General features: G+C 50.6%; 1 protein-coding gene across 1 annotated transcript in view; it reads left to right on the forward strand.

The window, feature by feature from the left end:
* The first annotated feature begins 15,368 nt into the window (after positions 1-15,368).
* Positions 15,369-20,087, forward strand: part of LOC142143433 (cytochrome P450 2K1-like) — an 82,665-nt gene continuing 77,946 nt past the window's right edge. Inside the window, exon 1 of the mRNA XM_075201273.1 lies at positions 15,369-15,436. The gene's annotated coding sequence lies outside the window, so the exon portion shown is untranslated. The remainder of the gene's footprint in view (positions 15,437-20,087) is intronic.

The raw sequence follows: 20,087 nt of genomic DNA on the forward strand, positions 1-20,087 counted from the left end.
CTGCCGGTGAGGGCCTAACCGAAAGGAGGAATCGAGCGTGATACTCACCGGGACACTCCCACTTCCGATCCGGTTCTCCTGCACCTTCCCGACTCCTGCGGATGACAAGAACACACAGCCTCCCTCTACGCTCTCCGTGAGACTAAGATGGCACCCACAAAACTGGACTGACTACAACAGCGACCCGACCCTAACAACGTTCTAATGGTCGGCAACGCAACTAAGTCAAACCACTATGACTAACTAGGTGTGGTGCACTAACGGAACTGCTCACTTACACGTTACGGGGAACACCAGCCGGTGTTCACAGCCTAAACCGGAGGGCGGTTCCTAACCCCCTCACCCAGGTCATACCAAGAAGCTGCCTTCTTGCTATGGGGTCACCCACGGACCCTAAGGACCGGTTCTTTAAGCCCGGCTGAGGCTCAGTAGAACAGCACACTAACCCGCGGGCCGACTGCCGCACGGAACAGCCGATCGAACTGAACCGCCCGACTGCCTGTACTCGGGTATCTCACACGTGTCCCTACATCCGGAACCACAGGTCCACCTGCACGGAACCGGCCTTGAGGACCCTTGATCAGAACCACGGCCGCCCCTGGAACTGCCTCAAGGTGTGCTGCACTGCCACCAACTCACTCAGCCACCCCCTCTGGGTACCAGTGTGACCCTGGGGACCTAAGGGACAGGAAAACTACATGTGTTCTTCCCTGACTATGTGTAGGCTGGTAACTACACTTGTCCCCACAGCACGGGTTAGCACAGGAAACCACAGGAACAAGAGCCTACCTTTAATGGGGGCCTGACGTCTTGCCCCTAGACACAATTACATAGCACACCCAAAATACTGTAATTCAACAATACCCGCCTCACAGACAGAATACAATATACAGTACTCTGTAAGCTACTTACCAGAGCACACCGCTGTTAGCCAACCAGCAGGTTGCTACATCTTCTAGGTTGAAGCAGCGGTGTCGGAAGGTCCATGTTCACTGGAGTAGCATCCGGAGTAACAACGTCTTCGGTGGTCGTTGGTGCCCACCAATCCACCCCCGTCGGGGCGGGTATGAGATCTGGCTCACTTCTCTCCTGGACGTCGGAAGGCAAATCCAGAAAACCACAGGGACGTAACATATTCCGATGCAGCACCCGCGGTCTTCCAGTCCCTTCCGCAGGAACCACCTCATGCAAAGGAAGGTCAGGAGCCATGCGCCGTTGCACTACATGTGGCAACACTTCCCACCGATCGCTGAGTTTATTTCCCGGCCTCTTAACTCTCATCAGTACTCGCTGACCCACTACGAAGGGGGAAGCCGTGCTGTTGGTTGGTCCGTGATGGACTTTGGACCGTAGCTGCCCCCTAACCACGTCCCCGGCAATCTTCAGCTTCCTCCTCTGCTCGGTCACCCAGCCGCTGGGAGTCCAACTGTCCGCTTCTTCGGGGACGGACAACTCCAAATCACGCCACTCCCTTCCAGGCAGCCCAAACAAAAGGAAGTATGGAGTATAACCGGTGGTACTATGTACCCGGTTATTGTATACCCACACCAAGTCCTGCACAAACTCCGGCCAGCGGTTCTTTTGCCCAGCCTCCAGAGCCCTGAGCATTTGCAGCAAGGTCCGATTGAGCCTTTCACAGGCGCCATTACCTTGAGGGTGATAAGGAGTGGTCCGGGACTTCTGTACCCCATAAGTGTCACACAGACCCTCCATGAGGCGTCCCTGAAAACAGGCTCCCTGATCCGAGTGAATCCGCTCCGGGCACCCATATCTCCGAATGAAGTGCTCCACAATGGCGCGCGTAGCTGCTTCCGCAGTCTGGTTTCGTGTGGGCACGACGACGGTGAACTTAGTAAAGTGGTCGGTCATGACCAACGCGTAGCTATGACCACTACTTGACTCCCAAACCAGGACGTAATCAATCATAAGCAGCTCCAAGGGTCGCCCTGTCTGGATGGTTTGCACGGGCGCATGCTGCTCCCCAGCCTTACTTACCCCACATCGTGGACAGGCTCGGCAGACCTCTTCCGCCAACGCCTTGGCGCCAGGTACGCAGTACTGCCTGCGTAGCCATTGATGGGTCTTGGCCGCCCCGAGATGAGCGCCTTTTTCATGGGCTTCCAGTACCAAGTCCCGCGCCATGGACTCAGGCACCACCACCTGCCATACAGGATGGAGCTCTTGCTCCAGGTAGGCTCGGCGAACTAGCACCCCTTCCCTCACTGCCAGTTGATCCCATCTGTGCAATAGCCTTTGTCCGGCTATAAGCTGAAAAATGTAAATCCACAGTTTAAATGCCTTTTTATGTCATGTGTCTATATTCACATGATAGTGTCTGTTTACACCAATCAGCGTCAACATTAAAACCACTGACAAGTGAAGTGAATAACATTGATTATCTCGTCACTACTGGCACCTGTCAAGGAGTGGGATATATTAGGCAGCAAGTGAAAAGTCAGTTCTTGAAGTTGATGTGTGGGAAGCAGGTGAAATGGCCAAGTGTAAGGATCTGAGCGACTTTGACAAGGGCCAAATTGTGATTGCCCTTGATTGGTTGGGCGCACTCAACCAATCTGAAGACCACTAGGATTACTTGGACTTTGCTAAGATCCATTGAGAACCCCTCTGAGGGGATGATGTACCCTAAAAACGATACCCTCTGGACCTCAATTTACACTTCTCCAATTTAGCGAAAAGTTGAGGCTCTCGGAGCTTTAAAAGGACCTGTTTAACATGAACGCGATGCAGATCTCAAACTCTATTCTTCTTGCAGCTGCTGCAATCTCCTACATGCTGTTTCAGAATGTCAAAAATGACCTGAATTATTTCAGGACACGGATAGCATCTCCTGCATGTCACTGTCATTTTTAAAAAAGTTCTGTACCACAAAGTTGATTGTGTAAACAAAACAGGCCAAAGGGTCAGGGTCACGGGCAAACAGGCAAAGTCCAAAGTCCAGGCATACACAGAAAATCCAACAGAGTATCCACAGGACAGGGTACAACAAATAGGAGCAGGTCAGCAAGACTGGGTCAGAAGCGCTATAACCGGCAGGGAGGCTAAGCCCTCCCTTAAATACACAGACTAACCAATCAGGGCTCAGCCCTGCAAGTTGCACACAGGCCAGGCTAATTGCTAATGTGCCCTGTTAATCAGCCCACAGGCTGCAGCTCTGCACATGCGCCCGGCTGCCAGACTTGCCGGAGCATCTGGCCGTTGCCCTGGCAACGGTCGGCCCGAATTTCCGGAAGTGATGTCCCGGTCATCATAGCGACGGCCGGGACGCCAGAGAGAGGGACGGTGAGTCGCGGTGGTGCTCGCGGCCGCCACGGCTCTCTAACACTCAAGTGGTAAGTGACACTACGGCATCTCTCCTTCAGTTTTTCAGGCCACTGCTGCTAGGAAAAAAATTTGCTTTCCCAAGACACCCAGTGGTGATGCAGATGACTTAGTACAACAATTTGACGTCTGGTCTAAAAGAATTGACCAAAAATCTTGACACCTCTGCCATAACCCCACCTGATTTTACTATCAACATCCGAAGGTAGGTGGAGGATTATTTTAATGACAGCATACAAATAGACACGTCAGACAGTCCCTTTACATACTGGGAGGAAAAAATGGCAATTTGGAGAGCCATGTACAAACTCGCTTTGCAATACCTAAGCTGCCCATCCTCCAGTGTGTACTCAGAAAGAGTTTTCAGCACAGCCGAGAACCTTGTCAATGATCGGCGTAGAAAGCTACTTCCTAAAAATGTGGAATAGATGATGTTCATCAAAATGAACTACAAATTCCATGAGGAAGACCTTTACCGCCAATTACATCAAAGTGCAGAGACTTCTGTATGGGGCATTAGAGCAGGGATGAATTAATATTGTGTGAGGTGACCCCTCTCCTGCGATCTATTTTTCCTATTTACCGGCTGCTTAGTGCTGCTGGTGATAGGAGGACTTCTTCTGTAACAGATTCTGTGAAGCGGAAGAGGCTTCAGCAGAATCCCATAGACAATGCAAAACTTATTAAAGCTTCATGCATTGCAGAACATCGCAGTCCCCATAGTAATCTATGGGGACTGTGATGCTACACGATATTTGTCTAAACAAAGGAGTTTTCTGTGAAATCTCCGTTAAGCAGTTTATGAATGGCAAACATACTTAAAAGATGCGGAAATCGCATATTTTAAGTGTCAAAAAAGCTTGATGCATAGACCCCTTATTCTTTAACAATTTTACATATTGTCTGCTGTGGAATGATGTTCCTCTTCTCAACCTTAGTGAAAATTGCTATTCAGCAGAAACAGGTGTCAGCATTAGAGAGAAAATAATTGGTGGGGTTGGAGCCTGTGAAATACATTCTGGGTGAGGAGAGAAGATTGTGTAACACTAATAAACAGGGAAAAAGTGACTTGAGATCTGTAGCGTAAAGGTGACACAAGCAATTTTGCAGGATAGTGACGGTAATGCTTTTATTTACAATTTCAATGTATACAAATGTAAGGTCCCTATCGGAGATGTGCCTCACAGGGCGACTAACTCCTAATACCTCTGAATTTACCACGATCCGCGTGGATGACTGGATCCTACCTCGGTCCCTGATTGGGTTTTCTCCGGACGCCCGCAAGTAACACCTAAGAGGGAAAACACAGTTAAACCGAGTCTACCAAGTAAGGGCTGTCCGAGACTATGGCAAAGAACAAGGACACAGTCAGTCCAAGCTCACTTGCCGCCTCCTCACTTTGTTCTTGCCAAGACGCGGGGGACTACAGGCACTGAAGGCCAAGACTAGTCCGAGGACTAATCCCGCCTCAAGTACCTCACACACCTGCCGGTGAGGGCCTAACCGAAAGGAGGAATCGAGCGTGATACTCACCGGGACACTCCCACTTCCGATCCGGTTCTCCTGCACCTTCCCGACTCCTGCGGATGACAAGAACACACAGCCTCCCTCTACGCTCTCCGTGAGACTAAGATGGCACCCACAAAACTGGACTGACTACAACAGCGACCCGACCCTAACAACGTTCTAATGGTCGGCAACGCAACTAAGTCAAACCACTATGACTAACTAGGTGTGGTGCACTAACGGAACTGCTCACTTACACGTTACGGGGAACACCAGCCGGTGTTCACAGCCTAAACCGGAGGGCGGTTCCTAACCCCCTCACCCAGGTCATACCAAGAAGCTGCCTTCTTGCTATGGGGTCACCCACGGACCCTAAGGACCGGTTCTTTAAGCCCGGCTGAGGCTCAGTAGAACAGCACACTAACCCGCGGGCCGACTGCCGCACGGAACAGCCGATCGAACTGAACCGCCCGACTGCCTGTACTCGGGTATCTCACACGTGTCCCTACATCCGGAACCACAGGTCCACCTGCACGGAACCGGCCTTGAGGACCCTTGATCAGAACCACGGCCGCCCCTGGAACTGCCTCAAGGTGTGCTGCACTGCCACCAACTCACTCAGCCACCCCCTCTGGGTACCAGTGTGACCCCGGGGACCTAAGGGACAGGAAAACTACATGTGTTCTTCCCTGACTATGTGTAGGCTGGTAACTACACTTGTCCCCACAGCACGGGTTAGCACAGGAAACCACAGGAACAAGAGCCTACCTTTAATGGGGGCCTGACGTCTTGCCCCTAGACACAATTACATAGCACACCCAAAATACTGTAATTCAACAATACCCGCCTCACAGACAGAATACAATATACAGTACTTTGTAAGCTACTTACCAGAGCACACCGCTGTTAGCCAACCAGCAGGTTGCTACAACACCACAGGAGCCTCCGCTCTACTGTACCTCCTAACCACGTGTGCTCACCTCACACAGGACCGCGCCTACACTCACGAGGCTCCCACGCCTCTACCTCATCACCACCAGGGCCTTCTGCCCTTCACACCATGGGCTTCAGTCCCCTCTCTACCTCAGGGCTCTGAGCCCACTAACTAGGGCCTTGTGCCCTTCTACCTAGGGGTCCTAGCCCCTGCCTACCGAGGCCTGTGGCCTCCCTAGCTATCTACTAGGGACTTGTGCCCTTAATAGCCTACGGGCTACCAGCCCCTAACCAGGCCCTGTGGCCTTCCTATGGCCTCTAGGCCACTAACTACCTAAGGGCCTTGTGCCCTTGTACACCTGGGGCTCCGCGCCCCCTGTCTAACTAACAGGGGCTTGTCCCCTTTGTCACAGTAATAGGGCCTACTGGCCCACTAACTTTATTGGGACCTAGTGCCCAGGTCCCTGGGCCTTGTGCCCCTAAGTTAGTGCCAACGGGCCTTGTGCCCGACTGTGCCCACGGGCCTAGTGCCCGACTTTACTTAGTGTGCTGCGGGCGTGGGCCCGGGAGAGGAGTTGCCTGGCAAGGCCTTACCTGGTGCTGTCTTCGGGGAGCTTCTCCTGGACTCCTTCCCCGTCTGCCGCTGCTTCCACGCTCTGCCGCCGGCTTCTTGTCTTGATCACGCCGGTCTTCAGGCAGCAGAGGCGCTCTTAGCCCTAACAAGGGCTCTCTGCTGCCACTGCTGGTCTCCGCTGTCTTCTCTTCTTGTCTTGACCCCGCAGCTCTCCGCGACACGTCCTCTTCCTGCTCTCTCCGCCGACGAACTGCACATGGCGGCGCGCGCGCCGACTTAACTAGTCGGCGCCGCGCTAACGTCATCACGTAGCGTCGACGCGACGCCACGTGATGACATGGCGGGTCCGGATTGGTCCGCCGCCATTTTTCCTTTTGAAATGGCCGGGAGGAGAGCCCTGATTGGCTCACCGTCCCGGCTGAACTGAGGGAACCGCCGCCCGAGGGATGACGACGGCCCCGGCCAGGTAAGTCCTCCACATTTCCCCCCTTTTTAATGTCGGCAGTCCCTGCCGACAAAACAATGGTCCACACGAAATTCGGGTCAGTATAACGTTCTCCAGGCTGGCCCAAGTTTGGTCGCTGCGATCTTCTAGGTTGAAGCAGCGGTGTCGGAAGGTCCATGTTCACTGGAGTAGCATCCGGAGTAACAACGTCTTCGGTGGTCGTTGGTGCCCACCAATCCACCCCCGTCGGGGCGGGTATGAGATCTGGCTCACTTCTCTCCTGGACGTCGGAAGGCAAATCCAGAAAACCACAGGGACGTAACATATTCCGATGCAGCACCCGCGGTCTTCCAGTCCCTTCCGCAGGAACCACCTCATGCAAAGGAAGGTCAGGAGCCATGCGCCGTTGCACTACATGTGGCAACACTTCCCACCGATCGCTGAGTTTATTTCCCGGCCTCTTAACTCTCATCAGTACTCGCTGACCCACTACGAAGGGGGAAGCCGTGCTGTTGGTTGGTCCGTGATGGACTTTGGACCGTAGCTGCCCCCTAACCACGTCCCCGGCAATCTTCAGCTTCCTCCTCTGCTCGGTCACCCAGCCGCTGGGAGTCCAACTGTCCGCTTCTTCGGGGACGGACAACTCCAAATCACGCCACTCCCTTCCAGGCAGCCCAAACAAAAGGAAGTATGGAGTATAACCGGTGGTACTATGTACCCGGTTATTGTATACCCACACCAAGTCCTGCACAAACTCCGGCCAGCGGTTCTTTTGCCCAGCCTCCAGAGCCCTGAGCATTTGCAGCAAGGTCCGATTGAGCCTTTCACAGGCGCCATTACCTTGAGGGTGATAAGGAGTGGTCCGGGACTTCTGTACCCCATAAGTGTCACACAGACCCTCCATGAGGCGTCCCTGAAAACAGGCTCCCTGATCCGAGTGAATCCGCTCCGGGCACCCATATCTCCGAATGAAGTGCTCCACAATGGCGCGCGTAGCTGCTTCCGCAGTCTGGTTTCGTGTGGGCACGACGACGGTGAACTTAGTAAAGTGGTCGGTCATGACCAACGCGTAGCTATGACCACTACTTGACTCCCAAACCAGGACGTAATCAATCATAAGCAGCTCCAAGGGTCGCCCTGTCTGGATGGTTTGCACGGGCGCATGCTGCTCCCCAGCCTTACTTACCCCACATCGTGGACAGGCTCGGCAGACCTCTTCCGCCAACGCCTTGGCGCCAGGTACGCAGTACTGCCTGCGTAGCCATTGATGGGTCTTGGCCGCCCCGAGATGAGCGCCTTTTTCATGGGCTTCCAGTACCAAGTCCCGCGCCATGGACTCAGGCACCACCACCTGCCATACAGGATGGAGCTCTTGCTCCAGGTAGGCTCGGCGAACTAGCACCCCTTCCCTCACTGCCAGTTGATCCCATCTGTGCAATAGCCTTTGTCCGGCTATAGACAGTCGACGCCGTTCTTCACTAGAGGGCCAATGTCCCTGTTGCTTCCATCGGCGGACACACCGCAATGGAGCATCCTGAGCCTGCCGTTCGGCCCAATCTACGGTCGTCTTGGGCACACTCAGAGCACAGACAGGAGATGTCAACTGGGTCAGATCCGGGATCTCTTCCCCTTCTCTATCCTCATCACTAGGCCCCTCCGGCCCTTGCAGGGGATAACGGGACAACGCATCCGCATTTCCATTAGCCTTTCCGGGTCGATACCGGATCTTATATCCGAACTTGGCCAACCGAGCCATCCAGCGCTGTTCCAGCGCCCCTAACTTGGCCGTGCCCAAGTAGGCCAAGGGATTGTGGTCGGTCACTATGTCGAACTCAGCGCCGGTCAAGTATTCCGTGAACTTTTCGGTTACTGCCCAAACCACTGCTAGCAACTCCAGCTTAAAGGAACTGTAATTATCGGGGTTTCTTTCTGAATCCCGCAGACTCCGGCTTCCGTAGGCAATGACCCGTTCTTTACCGTCTTGGACTTGTGCTAGCACGGCCCCCAGGCCCTTGAGACTTCCATCGGTATACAGAACGAAGGGCTTTTCGAAGTCAGCGTACGCCAACACCGGAGCCGTCGTCAGGTCTTCTTTCAGCGTCGTGAACGCCTTTTCCTGAGCGTCTCCCCAGGCTATGGCTTGATTCTTAGCCGTAGTGGCAACTCCCCTCAACAATTCGTTCAGCGGGCCAGCCACCTTTGCGAAGTCTTTGATGAATCTCCGATAGTAGCCTACTAACCCCAGAAATGCTCTCAGTTCCGTCACCGTTCGAGGGATCTTCCAGTCCAACACCGCAGAAACCTTATCCGGAGTGGGGCTCACCCCATCCCGGGACACAATATGTCCCAGGTATTCCAACCGAGATTTCAGAAGATGACACTTTCGCGGCTTCAACTGCAGGCCGAATTTCTCCAAGCGCTGTAGGACGACGTCGAGTCGATCCAGATGTTCCTTGACCGTGGGAGCGAAGATGATGATATCATCCAAATAGATCAGAAGAGCGTCGAAGTTCAGGTTTCCCAGACATCTCTCCATTAACCGTTGGAAGGTGGCGGGAGCATTAGTGAGCCCAAAAGGCATCCTACAGAACTCAAACAGACCCATTGGCGTGATGAAGGCCGTCTTCTGCCGGTCCTCTGCCGCCACTGGTACTTGCCAGTATCCGCTGGCAAGATCCAGAGTGGAGAAATATCTCGCCTTCCCTAGCGCAGCTAGCGATTCCTCAATCCTGGGCAATGGATACGCGTCGCGGACAGTACAGCTATTCAACCGCCGATAGTCCACACAGAACCTGATAGCGCCATCTTTCTTCCGTACTAAGACGATAGGAGCTGCCCACGGGCTCTTACTTTCGGTAATCACGTGGCTATCCAACATCTGCCTAATCATCAGCTTGACCTCTTGGTACAACTTGGGCGGGATTGGCCGATATCTCTCCCTAATGGGCAGACTGTCTCCGGTACGGATATTATGTTCCAGTTCCTCCGTGTACCCAAAATCCTCTTCACTTCGGGAGAAAACTTTCTGTCTGGCCCACAATATCTGCTGTAACCGGGTAACATCCCGAGGCTCGATCCCTTCCAAGGAAACATCCATTTGTTCCAAAATGGTGTTGCCGTTCCATTCGCGGGACAGGCTATCGTCACATTCCACCTGGACCGCCAAGCCCCCTTGTTGTTCTGACGCGGGTTTGAGAAGTATCTGCCGGTCATCTCCAATCTGTTCTGCTTCCACGGCGATAACTCGAGCGACAGTCGTACCAGGACCCATCCTCTGAGTATGGTCCTGCACATTACATAACCGCACGGGTACCCTTCCTCGATGTACCCTGGCCAACGCACGGGCAACAAGCGGTCCTTCCGCCGTTCGTTCCGGACTGACCGGTTCCACCAACACCACTCTTCCCTCTAATCTCCGGTTTGTCCTCACCTCCATATATTGCAGCACCTCCTGACCAGGGGGTACTTCGACCGTCTGTCGATAGTTGGTCCGTAGGTAGCCAAGGAGCTCCAGTCCCGACTCAGTCAGTTCTTCATCACACCGTCGTACCATCCTCTGGAAAACCCGCTGCACGGGCCGGGGTACGTCCAACTCTCTCCAGTATCGAGGCCCTTTGGCGTGGAATAAGGCCTGATCCAAATTCTGTAGGGCGTTCATCCCCAGGATCACTGGGCCATGACGAAGCTCTTCTCCACCAACCACCAGAATGCCCTTCTTTCCCAAGGTCTGTCCGCATACTTCAATTTCCAACCAGACTACTCCCACGACAGGGATGGGCAAATTGTTGGCGGCGGTCAGCTTAATCCACGTTTGGGCCCGGCTCTTCTGCAGGTGAGCGTAGTTTTCCAGGAAACACCGCTCCGACATAATGGTCACCTGAGACCCCGTGTCCAGCAGGCACTGCTGTGGTTTACCCCCTAACGTGGCTACTACTGTAGGGCACTCCCCCACCAAATCAGCAGAGTTGGTGAAGTTGGGGTTTGCCCCCATCTCCCCCGCGGGTGGCCCCTTCACCGCGAGGGACTCTAGTTTAACGGTGCCTGGTTTGGAGGTTCGGGACAGTTACGGGCATAATGTCCCACGCGTTGGCATCTCCAGCAGCGAACGGCCAGTCTTGGGCCTTGCTGGGACCTGGGGGCGCTTCTACGTTCCTCTATAGGTCCCCCTTCACCTCGGCGATCCCTCGGCCGACGGACTTCCTGCCGCAATTGGGTGACTTCCTCCTTCATGGCTAAGAGAGCTTCCTTTAGATCTTTCACACAACTCTCCAACGGGTGGGCCTCTGCTTCGGATGGACTACTGGTGAGAAGGACCTGCTGGGGCGCTACCGCATAAGGCCCGTAGTGATCATCTCTATCCCGGGACACAGCCTCCGCTTGTATTTCCTGGAACGCCAGGTCAGGTTGATCCCGCACCTTGTCCAGTAGAATGTGCCGGAGCGGCACGTTCCAGAGCCCCATGGCAAATTGGTCTCGCAGTAGCACATCCGAGTCTCCCATGGCGGCCGACCCCCGTGGGTCTCTCTTCCAGAGTTCTCCCGCCAATTCTAGGAGAGCGTTGCCAAACTGGGTCAGACTCTCGTCCTCCCTCTGCACACGCCCGAAGAACCTCTTCCTCAGAACTGCCGCAGAGGAGGTGTCACCGTACAATTCTTCCAAGATTTTGAAGATGGCGTCCAAGGTGTCCCTATTTGGTTTGGGTCGAAGAAGAACCGTCTTCCTGGCATCCCCTTACAGGGCGTTCAGAGCCAGCTCCACCTTCATGGCACCGGTGATATGATACAACCGGGCAGTGCCATGCAGCCGTTCCTGCCAGTCAGCGAAAGCAAGATTCTTTCCATCGAACTTCGGCAGGTGGGACAACGCGGCACCCACAGCCATCACATTAGGCGGGCTGCACTCGGCGCGAGGCGTGGTTTGTCGTGAATCCGTCATCACGAACGCGGATCCTGCCGACTACGCCAAAATGTAGGGTCCCTATCGGAGATGTGCCTCACAGGGCGACTAACTCCTAATACCTCTGAATTTACCACGATCCGCGTGGATGACTGGATCCTACCTCGGTCCCTGATTGGGTTTTCTCCGGACGCCCGCAAGTAACACCTAAGAGGGAAAACACAGTTAAACCGAGTCTACCAAGTAAGGGCTGTTCGAGACTACGGCAAAGAACAAGGACACAGTCAGTCCAAGCTCACTTGCCGCCTCCTCACTTTGTTCTTGCCAAGACGCGGGGGACTACAGGCACTGAAGGCCAAGACTAGTCCGAGGACTAATCCCGCCTCAAGTACCTCACACACCTGCCGGTGAGGGCCTAACCGAAAGGAGGAATCGAGCGTGATACTCACCGGGACACTCCCACTTCCGATCCGGTTCTCCTGCACCTTCCCGACTCCTGCGGATGACAAGAACACACAGCCTCCCTCTACGCTCTCCGTGAGACTAAGATGGCACCCACAAAACTGGACTGACTACAACAGCGACCCGACCCTAACAACGTTCTAATGGTCGGCAACGCAACTAAGTCAAACCACTATGACTAACTAGGTGTGGTGCACTAACGGAACTGCTCACTTACACGCTACGGGGAACACCAGCCGGGGTTCACAGCCTAAACCGGAGGGCGGTTCCTAACCCCCTCACCCAGGTCGTACCAAGAAGCTGCCTTCTTGCTATGGGGTCACCCACGGACCCTAAGGACCGGTTCTTTAAGCCCGGCTGAGGCTCAGTAGAACAGCACACTAACCCGCGGGCCGACTGCCGCACGGAACAGCCGATCGAACTGAACCGCCCGACTGCCTGTACTCGGGTATCTCACACGTGTCCCTACGTCCGGAACCACAGGTCCACCTGCACGGAACCGGCATTGAGGACCCTTGATCAGAACCACGGCCGCCCCTGGAACTGCCTCAAGGTGTGCTGCACTGCCACCAACTCACTCAGCCACCCCCTCTGGGTACCAGTGTGACCCCGGGGACCTAAGGGACAGGAAAACTATGTGTGTTCTTCCCTGACTATGTGTAGGCTGGTAACTACACTTGTCCCCACAGCACGGGTTAGCACAGGAAACCACAGGAACAAGAGCCTACCTTTAATGGGGGCCTGACGTCTTGCCCCTGGACACAATTACATAGCACACCCAAAATACTGTAATTCAACAATACCCGCCTCACAGACAGAATACAATATACAGTAATTTGTAAGCTACTTACCAGAGCACACCGCTGTTAGCCAACCAGCAGGTTGCTACAACACCACAGGAGCCTCCGCTCTACTGTACCTCCTAACCACGTGTGCTCACCTCACACAGGACCGCGCCTACACTCACGAGGCTCCCACGCCTCTACCTCATCACCACCAGGGCCTTCTGCCCTTCACACCATGGGCTTCAGTCCCCTCTCTACCTCAGGGCTCTGAGCCCACTAACTAGGGCCTTGTGCCTTTCTACCTAGGGGTCCTAGCCCCTGCCTACCGAGGCCTGTGGCCTCCCTAGCTATCTACTAGGGCCTTGTGCCCTTAATAGCCTACGGGCTACCAGCCCCTAACCAGGCCCTGTGGCCTTCCTATGGCTTCTAGGCCACTAACTACCTAAGGGCCTTGTGCCCTTGTACACCTGGGGCTCCGCGCCCCCTGTCTAACTAACAGGGGCTTGTCCCCTTTGTCACAGTAATAGGGCCTACTGGCCCACTAACTTTATTGGGGCCTAGTGCCCAGGTCCCTGGGCCTTGTGCCCCTAAGTTAGTGCCAACGGGCCTTGTGCCCGACTGTGCCCATGGGCCTAGTGCCCGACTTTACTTAGTGTGCTGCGGGCGTGGGCCCGGGAGAGGAGTTGCCTGGCAAGGCCTTACCTGGTGCTGTCTTCGGGGAGCTTCTCCTGGACTCCTTCCCCGTCTGCCGCTGCTTCCACGCTCTGCCGCCGGCTTCTTGTCTTGATCACGCCGGTCTTCAGGCAGCAGAGGCGCTCTTAGCCCTAACAAGGGCTCTCTGCCGCCACTGCTGGTCTCCGCTGTCTTCTCTTCTTGTCTTGATCCCGCAGCTCTCCGCGACACGTCCTCTTCCTGCTCTCTCCGCCGACGAACTGCACATGGCGGCGCGCGCGCCGACTTAAATAGTCGGCGCCGCGCTAACGTCATCACGTAGCGTCGACGCGACGCCACGTGATGACATGGCGGGTCCGGATTGGTCCGCCGCCATTTTTCCTTTTGAAATGGCCGGGAGGTGAGCCCTGATTGGCTCACCGTCCCGGCTGAACTGAGGGAACCGCCGCCCGAGGGATGACGACGGCCCCGGCCAGGTAAGTCCTCCACACAGGTGTTTTCAGTTCAAATATAAATAATTACAAAACAAAAGTTTCTTATCATCAAAAAAAAATTTGTAATATATTATAGAATTTATAAAAAAATATTTTCTAAATGTAAATCTAATTACTTTCACAAAACTCTGCTGGCTTTACCCAGAGTAAAAATGGTCTGCTATTATATACTTTCATGAGTTTTAGTAATTGCTGCATTATTTTCTTGATTTTAATGAAGCTGTAACCAGCATATCACTATCAGTATATCAAATGGTTGCCTACTGACTCCCAAATTTTTGGGAGTTCTCCCGGACTCCCAGGAGAGCAGGGCAACATACCAGGTCCAGCTCACCTCGTTTGTGAAGCAGGTGGGGGTGGGGCTAAAAGTGTCATCCTGACCCCCCCCCCCCACCCACCGATAGGCTGAAATGGGCAAATATTGACAGGGGGTGGGGCCTAATGGGCCGATTCACATGGCCACGCCCCCACAATGGAGCCCCCTCCTGGACAGCTGGCTGCAAAAGTTGGAAAAGTGCATTAAAACTTCACAGTATTGGACAAAGGGTATTACAAATCATGCATAAAAAAATCATATATAAAAACAGAAAAAATGCATACAAAGCTGATGAGGAAATGTGCACACTATGGATAGAGAGGGACCTGTATGTGAGTGCATACATTCTATTGGGACATGGCAATGCTGAGACAATAAAGGCTGGATCAAGGTGGAGATAGAACAATAGCTGGTAAAACACTCATAGGGCTAGATTTACTAAACTGCGGGTTTGGAAAAGTGGAGATGTTGCCTATAGCAACCAATCAGATCCTAGCTTTCATTTATTTAGTGCATTCTACAAAATGACAGCTAGAATCTGATTGGTTGCTATAGGCAAATTCTCCACTTCTTCAAACCCGCAGTTTAGTAAGTATACCCCATAGAGTGTAGTATTATACTGCACACTCACTATTGACGGCCACAACCAAGATTTGATTCCAAAACTAACACTTTGCAGAAGTTATTTCTTGTTATTATGTTTGTTTTGACCTGTGTTTTAAACTATAAAGGGAGCACTATATGAGAATTCTCATTACTCCTATAAATCATACATATACAATACTGTGGCAGACTATTATACATTGTTATTAAATGCCATACTTTCCCAAATGTTTTTGTGTGTTTAGTGAGGGGTGGAGTCATTAAGCAATTGTATACGCCTCTGCATGTCAAGTGTGTTGTAACTATATAACTTGAACACGCTCCAAGCATTTATTAACACACAGCTCTCTGCAAGAGTACAGAACAGAGAAGAGGGATTCAGCACCTTGTGTGACCTCTGCAGTACTCAAAGTAAGATACCAAGTGCTCTGACTGTTCGGAAAATATTTTGACTAGATTTATTTCATGAAATTTAAGTGTGTGTCTTATTAAAGACATAGGTTTAAACTGAAAGCTTAGATAAGTTGTTTCATTTAATACACATAAATGTTTATCTGCTGGTTGTGTATCTCACAGGTCACAATAATATGTTTTACTGTGAGCTTTATTGTTTTGTGGCTTTGTCAATTACCCACTCAATCACCAAGGGGTTGCTTATAATTGGCTAATTATGTAGCAGCACAGAGACATAGTGGCTCATCTAGAGGTGGAAGCATAGGAGCTTATAATGTACATAAAGGTTAGCATATGTTAAGGTTATAGCACTTCACCAGGCGTATGTCAGGTATAATATGTATGTATGCACGCCCACCAAAAGTATGGATTACATGGAGATGAGGCTTGACACAGTGTTAATAATAAATGCTAAAGTCACATTATACTCAGTACAGAAGAGTGCACATTTCAATATAATGACATACAAACACAAATTAAATCAATTTGTTTGCTGTTTGTCCTTTTAACATTAAATAGTAAATGTCTTTCTTGCAATAGTCCAAGTGCAATACTCCATTTAACCCTCTTCACTATTTCTCTTCATTTACTATAATCTACCTCCCCCTCACTCTTCCTCCCTCCTTCCTACTCGCGTTCATCCCCTAAAGTTCTCGTTCCTTCACCTTATCTTCACTTTCTGTGTCTCCGGTCAGTCTCCCCCTCTCCCTTAGGTTGTAAGCTCCCTTGAGCAGGGCCCTCCATCCTCATGTCCTCTTGTTTACCTCTCCCCCCACCCCGAATTCATCCTCCCTCTTTTCTCCTTTTTGTTACTGCTGTCTCTCCTCCTCACCCTTGCCTCTGCATCTCCACCATTGTCCGATCCTGCTAGTGGTACCAGGGGCGGATCTAGGCAACTGCTCTACCCGGGGCGATTTTAGGGGGGAAAGGGGGTGATTTAGGCCCCGCCCCCTTTCTAATTTCTAAGGCTGCTGATGGCTGCACAGTATGTGCAGGTCCGTTCAGCATTGGCAGTGTGCTGTCCCACTGCTCTAATTGTGTTTAAAACACAATCAGAGCAACCGGGCAGCATACTGTCAATGCTGAACGGACCTGCACAGTGTGCAGCCGTCAGCAGCAAGCCCCTGGTAGAGGGGGCAATCGCCCCGATCGCCCCCCCCCCCCCTGGATCCGCCACTGAGTGGTACCCACTTGGGCTCAGGCTCAGCCTCCTTTCTGTACTCCCCACCTCCCTCCCACTCTTTCCATGCATTAGTAGTCACTCTTGCCTCTTTGCCTTTGCAACTGCTCTCTGCTGAGTTTGTACTAGTTGCACTTTGTAATGCCTGTATGATGTGTACTGTTATCCTGTACTGTGGTCCCTTGTTCTATGAACAGCGCTGCAGACCATTTGTGGCACCACATAAATAAATGATGATAATAATAAAACGGAAATGTTAATAATGCAAATAGATTTCATATGATATAGTCAGACTTAAGTATTATCAGCAGGAGGGGCCTAATAAAATCAGGCAATCAAAAGGGGCTAGATAGTGTTGCTGATAGTCACCATCTTTATTGCAGATCCTTGTCTCGATCACCTGCAAGAAATATACCTCCTAAGTGATGTATTTGTCTGCCCCTGAAGAAATTCAAGTCAACAATAATCATAAACATTTATTATTACTAATGATAAAAATAATCTTATTTATAAGGTACTACAGTGTTCTAAAGCACGAGACAGTGGAGAAAACATGACATATGTAAAACAGGGATATAAAAGAGAGACAATAATTGCAGACATGACAATAAAGGGTAGAATGGGCCCTACTCATGAGAGAGCTTATATTCTAATTGTAAGTGGGCACTGCTGAAGCAAGAGGAGTGACTGGGCCTCAGAGTGGAGGTTGGTTGTGAGGGTAGTATAGGTGGGAGTAGGGTAAGCTTTAATAAAGAGGTTTTTTTGTGTGTGTGTTTAAAAAATTAAAGTCTGATCGGGCATGAGATGAAGTAAAATGCAAAGCAGAAGTAGATGGAAGATGGAGATTGATATGAGATTTGAGATGTACTAAAGGGTGAAGTTGTCGAGAGCTTTGCAGGTAAGAGTGAGCAGTTTGAATTTGATTCTGGTGGACATCGGGAGTCAGTGTAGGGATATGCAAAGTGTTGCAACAAATGTGGAGCAGCAGGAAGATCAGTGTTGCTATTTCATTTAAGATTGGTTGAGGAGAATACCAGATAGGAGGAGGTTGCAGTTGTCAAAGATGGAGATAATGAAAGTGGATAAGATTTTTAGTAACATCTTGGATAAGAAAAGGGCCTATTCTGGGAATCTTACTATGTTGTTGGTGACAGGACTTGAAGAGAAACTGGATGTGAGAAATGAAGCAGAGGACAGAGTCCACCATGACGACAAGACAGTAGACTTGGCAGACTGAGAAAATTGTGGTGTTATTGAAGGTGAGGGAAATTTGAGGGGAGGTGCTGACTTTTGTAGGACGAAAGATTATTTGATAATCTGCGCTTTAGGTAGTGTTGGGACATCCACGTTGTCATAGTAGAGAGATAGTTGGTTCACGACAATGTACAGAAGGGGAGAGGCCAGGGAAGGAGAGGTAGTGTTATGATTCTATACTCTTAAAAAGAAGATATGGGGGTAAATGTATCATTCTCCGGTTTCTTCAACTCGCGGGAGTTCGGCGAGATGACAGCTAAAATTTAAAGCGGCGCTGCCTTGTAAAGGCAAGTTTCCCTTTACAAGGCAGCGCCGCTTTAAATTTTAGCTGTCATCTCGCCGAACTCCCGCGAGTTGAAGAAACCGGAGTATGATACAATTACCCCATAATCTTTCTGTTCACTGTACTTGCTCAATGTATAATTTTAAAACTGTCAATTTTGCTTCGAAGTTCCTGAGCTTGCTCAGTCTTTGCTCACAACTTTGCAGCTGCCTCTGATTTTTTCTAATTGTTGCCTTTTAAATGGGTCATTTTGTATCAGCTTTAAAAAATCATTAATTGTTGCTAACACTGCAACCTTTGAGCCTGCTGCTGAACTTCCTGACTGATTGATCAGTGTATTTCAATCATGTTACCTGCACAAGTTCATTATCAGCATTGTCTGCATTTCCTGTCTACATTCTTTCTCAAGCCTGGTTACCTGCATTACCTGTGCAGCTTCCAACTCCGCTCCTGTTTTCTGTCTAGTCTGGCATCCAGTCATTGAGGTCCAACTTTTGAACTGAATATACAATACCTTCTGTACTTGTGACCATTTGGAGCACAGTATTTATAGATTTATCCTGCAATAATGTATTTTAATATTATCCCAGCTCCTGCCTCTGTTCTCCAGTTTTTGCAACCGACTGTGGAAGGTAGATTTTGGTGTCATCAGATCGGAGGTGGTATTGGAGGCCGAATTAACTAATTAATTTCCCAAGAGAAGCGGTGTACAGTGAGAAAAGCAGAAGGCTGAGAGCAGAGTCTTGTAGGTAGTGGGAATGGAGGGAAGGATGTGCCAGAGGTAGAGACACTGCAATAATTAAGTCGTTTGGTAGGAAGTGAGCCAGGAAAGTACAGTTGCATGAAGGAAAATGGAGTGAAGGGTGTGCTGGAGAAGAAGCACGGAGCAGTCCAGGAGAATGATCATGGAGAAGTGACCCTTAGGCTCTCCTTAGACATACAGACATGCCATTGCACAGAGGGCCTCCAGTGATTCCATGGGTCATGAACATATGCATTGTGTGTTTGAGTGTGAAGAAGAGGGTGTGTGTGTGTGTGTGTGTGTGTGTGTGTGTGTGTGTGTGAGAGATATTTATTAATGCTAACAATTTAGAGTTGAGTTAGGTTGTGCCCCTTCTACTTATCTTTTAAAGGACTTGAGTTGGCAATTTTTTTTCTATCACAATTATTATTTTTTAAACACATATGAAGGTTTGTATCTATTATTTGTCAAAAAGAAGTTATATGGTCAGTGCAACAAGCCTGGATAGTACTGTGGCCAAATGATTTGCTGGAGTAAGGCGTTAACCACATTTCTGTTGGCGATAAATATAGAGAATCAACTTAGTGCTCCTGAATACAGTGTTTCTTGATGTTTTAATCAATAAAAATCTTGAGAGATAATGAAAATATTTGAGTTGTGATGCTAAGTGACTCCAGTGAATTATAAATAGTGGGGATGACTCTAGAAGTGCAAATATAAAGAGATAAGGGAAGCTGAAGGAGGATATGAAAGCAAACAATTCTGTTAAGTATGTGGGCCTTGTAGATCAAGTTTTTATTCGCTTCGCTGGGATCCAAACGTTTGCAACATTTTTAAATTGAATCACCACATCCATGCTTGAATTTATTTTTAAGTGAAATGTTATGTCTTTTTTTTCAACTGATACAAATCTTCATAGATGCAAACAGCTGCTTGTGGGCAGGCTGTCTGCTCAAATTGCACTTGACCCCTCCCCTTTTCTTAAAAAAACTACTGCCAGAAAACAAAAACCTTTTCTAAGAGTCACACTGAGTCCACACAGCGCACCAATGTGAAAGATTATTGTGACATCTGGGGGTATATGTATCAAGCTGAGAGTTTTCCGGCGGGTTTGAAAAGTGGAGATGTTGCCTATAGCAACCAATCAGTT

Source organism: Mixophyes fleayi, chromosome 3 (assembly GCF_038048845.1).
Source record: "Mixophyes fleayi isolate aMixFle1 chromosome 3, aMixFle1.hap1, whole genome shotgun sequence".
NCBI classification, from domain to species: Eukaryota; Metazoa; Chordata; class Amphibia; order Anura; family Limnodynastidae; genus Mixophyes; species Mixophyes fleayi.